General features: G+C 38.2%; 1 protein-coding gene across 1 annotated transcript in view; it reads right to left on the bottom strand.

Moving 5' to 3' along the window:
* The window catches only part of HERC2 (E3 ubiquitin-protein ligase HERC2), a 509,505-nt gene that overhangs the window by 276,743 nt on the left and 219,981 nt on the right, over positions 1-12,781 (bottom strand). The window lies entirely within an intron of this gene.

The following is a 12,781-nucleotide window of genomic DNA, read 5'->3' on the forward strand; positions in this document are numbered from 1 at the left end:
TCACTCCTAGCCCTTCCCTGTCCCATCGTCGTCATAAGACCTATCTGCGTCGGTGCAGCGTAAAGCAACTAGCAACAAAAAAAAAAATAATAATAATAATAATAATAATAAAAAAATAATACCTGCCCAGTGTATGGGACGCAGAGCTGACTGCGACCAGGCGGGTCCACAGGTGGCGGATAGTGGGCATCCCTCCAGATATGGAGGGCAGCTGCGATATAAGCAGGGAAACCTGACAAATAAGCAGTCCCGGACCAACAGCGGCATTGCCACCAGGATGTGGTGGGACTGTGGAGGGCACCATAGTCTCTAAAAAATGCCACATATATCCAGTGACGGCAATGTGACAAGGCGAGTGAGTGCCGCCTAAAAAGCACTCTGCCATTCCCGTAGCGTCTGTTCCCCATGTTAGGGGCGGCCTGGAAAACTTCTTGGTGCAGCGAACCAAGTCGTAGCAGATGGAAATGCAAATTTCTAGAAGCACAAGCTCTAAACAAGTATCAGTCATGAAAGGTGCAATGAGTAACTCATATCCTCGTGGTGGCGAAGCTACCGAAGCTGGGCATTCAGATCCGGGGGTCCAGCAGCATTGCGCAAGTCAAGACCAGTCGGAGGGTCTTAGAATCCCAAAGACAAATCACAAATGTAAACACAGAACGTTCATAGGGACACTGAATGTAAACTCGATGTTGAAAATAGGGAAACAAATGGAACTGACTAAAATGATGGATGAACAAGAGATGAAAATATTAGCTATACAAGAAACAAGATACCAAGACGAAAATACGGTACAAACACACAACTACAGGATTTATAAAGGTAAACCAGCAGAGAAAATACAAAACACTAAAGGTCTCTGGATGTTTGGAACAGCATTTGTAGTACACAATTCAATGGCAGACAAGATAACGGAATTCAAATCCACCTCACCAAGGATGTCAACACTAACTTTCAAAAACAAGAACAAGAAATACACAATAATAAATGCACATGCACCAATAAATAAGGACAACCAACAAAATCCACAGAAAGTAGAAAAATTTTGGGAAGGTCTGGAAGAAATTCTAGGAAATACTCCAGAGAAAAATGTTGTAATTCTGCTAGGAGACTTCAATGCACAAATTGGAAGGAATGAACCATCAAGAACCACAGGAAAATTCACGGCTCACAGCAAGACAAACATGAATGGTAAGAGGTTGATAGAGTTGTGTGAAAAATTCAATTTGAACATCATGACCACCAAGTTCCAGAAGAAGCCAAAGAAACAAACAACATGGATATCACCTAACAAATTATTGGGCGAATTTCAGATTGACCATGTTGCAATCAGTTATGAAAACTCCAGAGAAATTCAAGATGTACATGTAGCTAGAGGAGCAAACTTCGACTCTGACCACTATCTGACAAAAATTAAGATGAAATTAACACCAGAAAGGAGAAAAAGTAGTGGTACAAAAATTACAAGATACAGAATAGAAGATCTGAAGTTCAATCAGCAGACTGTGAATGAATACCAGAACAGGATAAATAAGATTCAAAGTCACAGTTGGACTGAGATGGCAACATCAATACAACAAGCAGCGGAACAAACAATCCTACGAAGTAAAAAGAAGAAACATCCGTGGTGGAATGAAGTTTGCGAAGAAGCACTACAAAGAAGGGCTCAGACATGGAAGAAATGGAACTCAACTAAGAAACCAGAAGACTGGGAGTCATTCAAAGCACAAAGGAAAACAACAGCTAAAACCATAAGAGGTGAACGAAAACATTATGACACACAGCAACTAAAGAAACTAGAAGATTTCGTGAAAAACAATACACGTAATTTCTACCAGACATTCAGGAGGAACTTAACAAGATACAAACCGCCAACCCTATGCTTCAAAGATGACGAAGGAAATCTAATCACTGGAAATGAACAGAATTGCCAACACCTTGCAAATTATTTCCAGAAACTACTGAACTGTAAAAAACCAGAGGAAACTCTAATGTTTGAGAAACCCAAGAACCAGACACCGGACTCAGAACCACCTAATAAAGAAGAAATCAGGGGAATAATAACAGGACTGAAGAACAATAAGACGTCAGGTGAAGATTCAATAGTTGCAGAGTTATTGAAATATGCCGGAGAACACTTAGTGACTCAGCTAGAAGCACTGTTTGAGGAGATTTGGCAGACGGAGAGCATCCCAAAGGAATGGAAGACATCATTAATACACCCGCTGCACAAAAAAGGAGACAGAACAAACGTTAACAATTACAGAGGAATATCATTGCCACCAGTTGCCTCTAAAATTCTATCCAAGGCACTACAAAACAGGACTGAAGGGATAATAGAAAAAGAACTTGGTGAATAGCAGGCAGGATTCCGGAAAGGGAGATCATGCAGCGAGCAAATTTTCAACCTAATCTCCATAATACAACTACGTGCACTCACAGCCAAAAATCTAGTGATTGTATTTGTGGATTTTAAGAAAGCCTATGATTCAGTCGACAGAGCAACCTTGATAAGCACGTTAGAAGAGTTTGGGATAGATAAAAAAACTAGAAATTTAATCAAAGAAACCATCACTGACACTACATCACAGGTTAAGTTTATGGGTATGTTGTCAAAACCATTCAAGATCGAAACAGGTGTCCGACAAGGGGACGGGATGTCACCACTTCTGTTTAATGTTATACTTGAAAAAGTGGTCAGAGAGTGGAGGAAGAGACTGATGGAATTAGGGGTGAAAAATGGAATATCACTGGGAAGATCTGGAATCAAAATTGACTGTCTAGCATTCGCAGATGATATGGCAATACTGGCAGAAGACACTGAAACAGCCAAGGTACAAATTGAAACACTTCAAGAGACTGCTGTAAAGACGGGACTTCAGATATCCTTCGAAAAGACGGAACTAATGATTCAGGACAAAAAGGATCCGACACAAAATATTGTCACCAAATATGGAACAATTAAAAGAGTACAGAAGTTTAAATATCTAGGGGAATGGATAACCCCAACAGGACTACCAGGAATAGCATTACAGGAAAGGGCAAGAAAGATGGAAGCAGCATACCAGTTATGTCGAAATGTCTACAATAAAAAATCAGTTTCATTCACTGCAAAAATCAGACATTACAACACTGTCATCAAACCAGAAAGTCTATATGCGATCGAATGTATTCCACTGAACAGGAAGGGCTTACTAGAAAACATTGAAAAGACAGAAAGGAAGATCTTGAGGAAGATACTAGGGCCCAGGAAAGTGGGTCAAGAATTTAGACTGCGACCAAATGAGGAACTATACAAAAGGACCGAAAAAATCACAACATCCTTCAAGAAGAGAAGACTCTGCTTCTACGGACACATTAAAAGAATGCCACCAGAGAGAACAGCCAAGCGAATTCTGGAATACATGGAGAACAGGAAGACACAAACTAGCTGGCTTAAAGGGGTCAAGGAGGATATGGAGGAAAATAATATATCACAGCAGGCAGTATACAACAGACAGGAATACAGAAAAATCATCAACAAAATTAAGGGATTCCAAGATCAAAGTAGCAAAAAACGGACCGGCAACAACTGGTCACGAGAACGTAAAGAAGCCCACTCCGAAAGGATGAAGAAGTACTGGGCCGATCGAAAGAGGAAGAACCGTAAATGAATGATGCTTAACGTGGTCCATAGTAGACCTATTCGAAAACAAGAAGAAGAAGAAAAAAATAATAATAAAAAAAATTAATATCAGGACGTTTCGATCGCTTTGCGATCATCATCAGCTGCTTACATAAAAGCTTAGATAAAAACAGCATACAACAATCACATAGTTGACATTAAAAAACTGGTGTTAGTAAGGGGCGTATGGGTTGGATGGAGGGGAGGGTAGTGTGCGGAGGGGGGCAGTTGTTACTTAAAATAAATTAAAAATACTATCTGTGATCTAAAATGTCTTTGGTATCATTTTAAGTCCCGAAGGCTTAATAAAATCACTTCTTGTTTAAGAAACTAAAAAACTTTTTGGTGTTATGATCCTGAAGAAAAGTTTTTTGCTAGAGTCTGTTTCTTCTTTACTTGACTTCTTGTTTCTTGCACGTCACTTTTGTACTGTACTATGAAGCTTGATTCTCTTGCTTATCCTTTTTCTAAGTGGAAAGGGTCTGTCCGCTGTTGGTTGAATTAAACAACTTTTGTATTCATAAACTCGTCAGGTCGGATAGCCTGTTGTACGATCTGTAACCGGCAGAAAGAAATATGCGTCTTTTAGTTCGGCTGGGGATGTATTGCCTAAAGAAACTGTTAAGAATCATGGAAATTAATTGAGAAATTTTGAATTTACCCCAGTCCAATTTACTTCCTTTTACTTCCCATAATTACGGGTGTGGGTCTGATTCTACTCTCCTCGACCTTGCGTAATAGCGGTGTGATGAGATCTGTATGCTAGCATGATTCGGAGGGGGGAAGGGAAGCGAGGACGTGTCGTCATTTGTTGTTCCACGCGAGGAGGTGGCTTCTGTCTGTGACGTAGCGGCCTCGTGATTGCTTGTTACAATTGCTGGGCGTACTTGATTCCTACCGGTACCTAATAATTCCATGTATCAGAATATATGTTCGTATAAATGATTTCTTTGTTCATTCATCTCATTTAAGTTCTTGTCCTTATTAATTAACTTATCCAGAAAAATGTGAATATTTTCTAAACTATTCATCAGTCTTCCTTTATTTAGTCTATTAATGATTACAAGGTCTTGTTTGATATCTGTAAATTTATGACCCGCCTCTTTCATATGTACTCCCATTGCGGAAAACCTTCTATGTTTGTTTTGTTTTTTGTTTTTTTCTAGTTTTTTTTTCATCGCACCGACACAGATAGGTCTTACGGCGACGATGGGATAGGAAAGGGCTAGGAGTGGGAAGGAAGCGGCCGTGGCCTTAATTAAGGTACAGCCCCAGCATTTGCCTGGTGTGAAAATGGGAAACCATGGAAAACCATTTTCAGGGCTGCCGACAGTGGGGTTCGAACCTACTATCTCCCGAATACTGGATACTGGTCGCACTTAAGCAACTGCAGCTATCGAGCTCGGTCTTCTATGTTTTTCCGCATTGACGTTTTCTTGATACCTTATTGGAAAGTTCCGTCCGGATTGCCCGACATATGTGGCCTTGCACTGGTTGCAGATCAACTTATAAATTCCTGAATCCTGGAAACATTCTTCTTTGTTCTTATTAACCCATTAACGCCTAGCGTTGCATATGTGCAACAGCGTGCTGGTGCTCTTTTCTTTCAATGTATGAAGTTGTTTTCCAGTAAAAGAATGAAAATTGCGCGCGTATTCGGTTAAGGGAAGTGTTGTGCTTTGTTACGAGTTGGTTAATCAACAGTCACCGCTTGATTGTTGACGAGGAGCATGTTTGAAGTTCGCCGTGTGTTCCAGCTAACACAATGGCATACCATAAGAGGTAAGATTCGCCATATAATTTTATGATTTAGATATAATTAACCTCTTTTAGGAAATCCAGGAAGTAAATTCATCAGAATTTGAATGTAGCACGATTCCTTTTACAATCAATAACTCGTGGGCGAGTGAGATCCACATATTCCCGGCGTTGCATATTCGCAATGCTAGGCGGATCCGTTGTCAAATCACTTCCTTATGTACCAATTTGGTATTGAAGGGTTTGTTATTGACGTAACAACCAGTTGTTGCTGTACATGCAATTCAGACTCATATACCAGTTTATTATTATTATTATTATTATTATTATTATTATTATTATTATTATTATTATTGTTGTTGTTGTTGTTGTTGTACCGGCTGGTACACCTCTACGCTGCACATTTGAATTTTCCACCTTAAAGTACTCCTCTACAGGAGAAACTGTGAACTTAAAACTGGATCTACTTAAACTTTTGCTCTGAAGATGTCACTGTGTTAATTTTGACGTGTTTTTGTTTACTATTTATCAAGAAGTTTGGACATTCTCTCATAGATGTCTCTACTAAAAAACTATGATCATGCACCCTGGTGAGAAGTGAGGGAACTTCCTTGAAGATATTTTGTACTCATAAGTTTTCTTATTAGTAAATTTCATTCTTTCATTTGTGGGTTGGCAATATTAATCTTTTCTATCCGCCAGTTTTGAAGTTAGCCAATCAATTATTTCTGTAATTAATTTTTGGCCAATCGTTCTTTCTTCTTCGATTTTGATGTGTAACTGTGACCTACCCAATAAACGCCTGTGGGTGTGTCTTAATTATTCATGAAAGGTCTCGAATCTTCCCCGAGAGTATAAAAACTGCTGACTTTCCTGTCTCTCAGCCACATCATCAACATTTAAGTGTATGGACGTGTAGCAGGAGACGGAAAGCGTCTCTTTCATAAGGCAGCAGTTCTTCAGTAAGGTAATGGCCGCTTAACATCTTTATTTCTTGCTAGCTCAGCAGTTTAACCCGCGGGGAAGGTCCGAAACCTTTACTATGTAACTCATCTTCAAACATGTAATTTTCCGTCGCTTTTGTAAAACTTCATATATCTTTAACTGTAATTCGGGGATAGGGAGTGATTTACCCTCTCGAGCTCCCCTTCATATTGGGTTGAGCTGACTACGTTTAGTAATTGGTTTTCTTCCTTTCTGTAATGTCTTAAATTTTCCTTTATACGAGTCACCTCCATAGTTTGGGAACAGCCCCTGTTTCATCGGCCTTGTGCCTCTTAGGTTTTAAGAAGTTTCATTTAGGAGTGCAAGTACACGCCTCCATTCATTTTGTATTTTGGGCCATTTACTTAACCTATGTTTTTTCTACTAAGGCCCAGTAGGTTGGGTACGAGATACCCCGGCTTCATTTGATGTAAGTTGTGCCTTGTGGGCAATTAAGTGTTAAATCTGGTATGGCCTGGTAATAGGCGTGATAAATTGAGAGTGGGCCAGCTCTTTTATATGTGGTAAAAGTGCCTCTAGGAGGCCTGATATGGTTTTTGGAGCAAATGCTCCTTGAATGAGGGGGTTTTCTGCCCTTTGGACAAAAATGTGCCTTGGTAAAGTTGGGCAAGTAGCTCAAGGATTGTAAAAATTGGGGCTCGAAGCCCAGAACTTGTAAAGACCCCTAAACTTGTGCTTTCGTGCTCTTGTTTGTAAAATTATACCTTGTACCTGATCTTTCATAGTTATTTCACCTAGTGAAAATTTGTTAAATAGTGTTATCTATTGAAAATATAACCTTCAGTAAAATTTTAAGTTTAGTTTCATATTGTGGATAGACCCATTCCAGCCAGCACCTTCTTTCACCTCTGCATTCCACGGGTATCCCCGTAACAATTATTATAAGTGGTGGTAGGAAATTTTATCTCGTATATATAGGAGGAAATCATAGTTGAATAGCGCCATTTATTTGATTCACATTTATTTCAGGGGCTTGAAATTAGCAGAAATTCTCGAGGAGGTAGAGAGGCAAGATGAAGGAGTAGATACTATTTATATAGAACCTCCAGACCAGAGTCTACACCCCTTTCGGATGAAGACTCGGCAGATGAGGACGAGGGAGGGATTATTGACAACCTGAGTCAAAGGCAGCTTGCTGCAGGAGCTGAAGTTGTTCTTTCCAACCAAGAAAGACTGGAGGAAGATTGCAATGATGAGTGTTATATTGTCCTGCCTAATGATAGTATTGCTTCTGCAGCTGCTCATTGTGTTTCTAATCGAAATCTGTTCATACCTCAAGTTACACGAAACTGGACTGTAAGAGACTTTTCGCCACCTTCCAGTATCTTTCCTGATAGTGATTTTGTGAAGTCCCCTGTTGAATTATTCGAATTGTTTTTGATGATAATTTACTTGATTACATACTGCAGGAAATACGAAATTATGCGTTATTCAAGAACTTTTCAGATCCACTCGTAACCAAGAATGAACTGAAGTGCTTTCTCGGAATACTCATTATGTCAGGTTATAATGTGCTACCTGGTGTGAGATTTTACTGGGATTCATATATACAGTATATAATAGGTACTGTAAATAATGTCTTATTGTATATAAACTATTTTATTTTGTCTCTTAGTAAATAATCAACTCAGCAATAACTTACATCTTCTTCTCCACGCTCATTGTCCTCTTATTTTCATTATTTTCTCGAAGAAAACAACATATGTGTTGGTACCTTGCAGACTACTACTTAAACGCCTAGCGTTGCATATATGCAACACCCTGTATTTCCGAAACTAAACATGTTTGCTTCAAAATAATGGATCTTCCTTGAATAATACCCTATCCTAAGAATGTTTATTAAGAAAAATTGAACATATCAAAAAAATTAAAAATTCGGGCGTTCAAGGGTTAATCATGTTATGGTTGAAAAACCTGTGCCTAGTGTTATTGTTTGTTGAAAATGCTACCTTGATGTCGTATTTCTTAAATAAATTTGTAATTAACACATAACAAAAGAGAGTATAAATGATCCACCTTATATCAATACAAATTGTGTTGTTAATACAAAATCACAACATTTTCATTAGGGACCGGTTTCTATGTCTTTGGACATCATCCTCAGCCGTAACAGGTTAAATGAACAAAGATATATATCTTATAATACAGAATATAAACCATTAATAATGAGATAATATAAAAAGACTTTTTAAACTAGTGATAACATTTTCATTCCTATTTTATTATCTGACCATCAAGTTTTAACTTGTACATTTCGTAAAAATGATTCTTGAGCATCATATTGTATATTTCTCCCATTTTATATTATCGCATTATTAATGGTTTATATTCTGTATTATAAGATTTAACCTGTTATGGCTGAGGATGATGTCCAAAGACATCGAAATCGGTCCCTAATAAAAATGTTGTGATTTTGTATTAACAACACAATTTGTATTGATATAAGGTGGATCATTTATACTCTCTTTTGTTATGTGTTAATCAATATGGACCAAATATGAAGTTTTTAACATTAGATAAATTTGTAATTACGTAAATGTTAGGATTGTTGTAGGTTAACCTCAAGTACTTTTTTGTTTGCTCTGACTGTTTTATTAAATTTGTTTGTTATTTACATTTACATTTAGTAATTAACCCGTTAATAGTTTTAAGACTAAAGCCATTAATGAAGGCCTGTTGTCGGATGAAAGCAAGTTCTTTATTCCTCTCTTTGTTGGTTAACGGAGATTTTTTCTGTGAGTCGGGATGTAGAGAATTATTATGAATCTTGGTTGGAGTGAATGTAGGCTTCCTATGAATTCCAAAGTAAAATTGGTTCCCTTTTCTAGTTGTTATAACATCTAAAAAGTTGATTGAACCGTTTTTCCTCTTCTTCAATTGTAAACTGTACATTAGGATCTAAGGCAGGGCCTCTCAAACGCACAAAATCTCACGCGTGCAGATCGAGGTGCAAGAGCTCCGTGAACTGTGCATCGGTGCCGCTCGGCATGGCTCGGATCAACGCTTCGTCTCTGGGCTACTCGGCTAAGCTCGGCTCTACTCGGCTCAACTCAGCCCGGATTTGGAGCGCTACGGCGCAAGTGGGGCAGCAGGAGACAGGCGGAGCGAGCGAGACAGGCGTGAGGAAAGAGAAAGTAAGCGCTATTGCTCCAAATGGAGGAGTGGGGGGTCTGCACTCTGGTCAACCAAGCCAAGTCGTCTTTTGCACGGTGCACAGTGCATGCACCACGCACATGCACCCTGAGAGGCCCTGATCTAAGGTGTTCAGGACGTTCAAAATACTAAGACTATCATTGAGATCCTTATTAATTATAGCATATGTATCATCTACATAGCATACCCACACATCAAGCCCTTTAATGTGGTCTACAATACGTGAATGTTCCAAGTGATCCAAATATATATTAGCTAATATGCCTGAGGCTGGTGTTCCCATGGGGAGGCCATTTTGTTGGTATATGTTGTTGTTAAATAAAAAGTAGTTCTTGTTAAGTACGAATTTAAGGATTGTCATGTACTCTTCTATTTCAGGTATGCTAATCCATTTGTGTTCTAATAAATTAGTTTTTATTATCTTAATAGTCTTCTCTATGGGGATATTAATATACATGTCTTTTATTTCAAATGTAACATGAGAAGGCTTAAGTTTAAAGTCCTTAATCATCTTACAGAAGTCACTAGAATTTTTTACGGCAGTGTTAGAATGAAAAACATAGTTTTGTGTTAAAAACTTATGAATGTATTGTGATGTTTTATATGTGGGGCTCTTACAGAAATTGATTACTGGTCTAATAGGTATAATTTTTTTAATGCAACTTGGGCATGGCTCTTGCTGTAGGGAGTCCTGGGTTCATATTTACCAACTTTTGTGATTTTTGCTCACTTAGAAGGAAAGTATTTTAAGTATTCCTTTCAAATTTCTTTGAATCCGTGAGGTGGGATCTTTACTTACGACCTTGAACTTATTATTGCTAAAAAGGTTTCGGTTTTCTCAATATAATCGGTTTTGTTTAAAATGACTATAGTTCCTCCCTTATCCGCTTTAGTTACGAATACGTCGATTTGCCTGATTTTGCGCTGTAGTACATTGTTTATTCTAGTGTTGTTATTTTTCTTAAATCCGTTTATTAGGGAAGGGATTTTTTCTTTGCTTCATATCTCAAGTCGTTCTGTACTTCGGCTGGGAGAATCTGCATGGCTGCTTTGGTTTCTGCTAAAGTGAGGGTCAGCTCCTTACTTTTGTTGGAGGTGTGCCAATTATAATTTGGGCCTTTACCTAATATTTGCAATTCTTGATCTGTGAAAACTGTTCCTGATAAGTTTTCGACTGGAGGTGGGTATCTGTTTTGATCAGAGGCTGGTTTAAACTGTAGCTTATTCCCCTTTTTCGGATTATCCTCTTCCAGGTTCTCTAGTTTAATGTGACTTGTTTCTTTTCCATTCAGTTATCTACTTTAACCCTACTGTGTTTAAGGAAGGAATCCCATTCTAACGGTAAAAGGGTGGCTGAAGCTTTAAGGTGAGCTGTGTATAATTCATAATTGAGAAATTGTTTCTTTTTGTACAAGAATTTTATCTCCCTTTTTAACCAGGTTTGGTTAACCATTTTCTGTGTTGATGACTGAAATTCTGAGTGTAATTTTTTCTTTTGAAACCCTTTTAGAAATTTGGATATTAAGTCGTTTTTTAGACATTCTTTAAGAAATACTATGTTTTTGCTTACTGTTGCTATTTTCACCTTTAGTTTTAGATAGGTGTTCGCGATGTTTCCTGCATGGTTAGCATTCGTATTACAAACTATCCACTTCACGTTTTTTAGCTTTTTAAACAACATTTTTTTTTATTTAAGCCTTTGGGACTTAAAATGATACCAAAGACATTTTAGATCATAGATAGTATTTTTCATTTATTTGAAGTTTAACGTCCTAGTAACAACCGCCCCCCTCTGCATACTACCCCCCCAATCCAACCCATACGCCCCTTAGTAACACCAGTTTTTTAATGTCAACTATGTGATTGTTGTATGCTGTTTTTATCTAAACTTTTATGTAAGCAGTTGATGATGATCGCAAAGTGCTCTAATGTTTTTATAAGTAGCCAAAGGCTAAATAAAAAGAAAGGTATTGATTAGGTGGAAACATTTTTCATATATTGATTAGACGAAAGAGATGCATGAGACAAAATGAGGAGTGAGGTAGTGAGGTGTTACTGCAGCACAACTGACCACATGAAACACCTTTCATAACATTCACATGCGCTAGTCATACTCTGAATGTAATTACTCAGCAACACTCATACCTCAGAAATTTCCATATTGTCACAGCCATACATGGGACTAGAACTGTAGCAGAAGCTACATTTTGTTCTGGCCTGTGCCAAGAAACAGATGCAAAAGTAAAATCAATAGTTGTTACATAATACTTCCACTTTTATTAAGACACTTTGAAAGGGTGCTACTGGCAAGCATATTTTTATTGATTCGATTAAGTTTTTCTGATATGGATTTCCCTTTCCTTGGCTGTGGCCTCAATTAAGGAACAACCCCAGCATTTGCCTAGCATGAAAATGGAAAACTGTGGAAAACCATCTTCAGGGCTGCTGACAATGGTTCAAACCAACTATCTCCCGAATGCAAGCTCATAGGTGTGCACTCTTAACCGCACGGCCAACTCATTCCGTATATCGAGACAGTACATTCCTGTTCACGCACATTACCATTAAAGCACTGAGGTAGCAACTATGTACATGAGCCCTGAGTTGCTACATCCACTGACAAGCCACAGTTGCCAGTTTGAGACGAGGTGATGCTGACAGCAAAGTTAAAGACAATCAATTACCCACCACTAATGAACTATAATCTGTATCCATTTCTTGATTAGAAGTAATGTGAAATCAACAAAAATCTTATTGCCAATTTTGTAATATGAATGAATAAATAAGTGATTTTTTTAAATGTTAACACTTTCTTGAAGGGACCAGAGTACACTCAGGCTTGGCTGGCTGAATGTTGCTAGCAGGTCCTGAGTTGACTAGTGTTGACAAGACTTGTATATTCAGTGATCTGTCGAATTTTCTGGAACTATTAGCAGTCAAGGTTGATAGACTCTCAGTGTTGAAGGTCTTGGCTATTTCCTGCTAACATTTCCTTTCATTCCTCTTCTGTTTTATGCTTCATTTGTTTTGTTTCCTGATCTGATGTTTACTTTGTTTAAAGAACCATGTGGTGGGTACAATGGTGCTTTCTAAATTGACGAGTTTATATCCAGACAAAATATTTAATGAATTGCATGTAGACAAGTATTCAGAATGCCCGAGTGATGTTGCAGAACATGAGTTTGATACTGAAAGCTATTCTGA

This window comes from Anabrus simplex, chromosome 3, assembly GCF_040414725.1.
Source record: "Anabrus simplex isolate iqAnaSimp1 chromosome 3, ASM4041472v1, whole genome shotgun sequence".
NCBI classification, from domain to species: domain Eukaryota; kingdom Metazoa; phylum Arthropoda; class Insecta; order Orthoptera; family Tettigoniidae; genus Anabrus; species Anabrus simplex.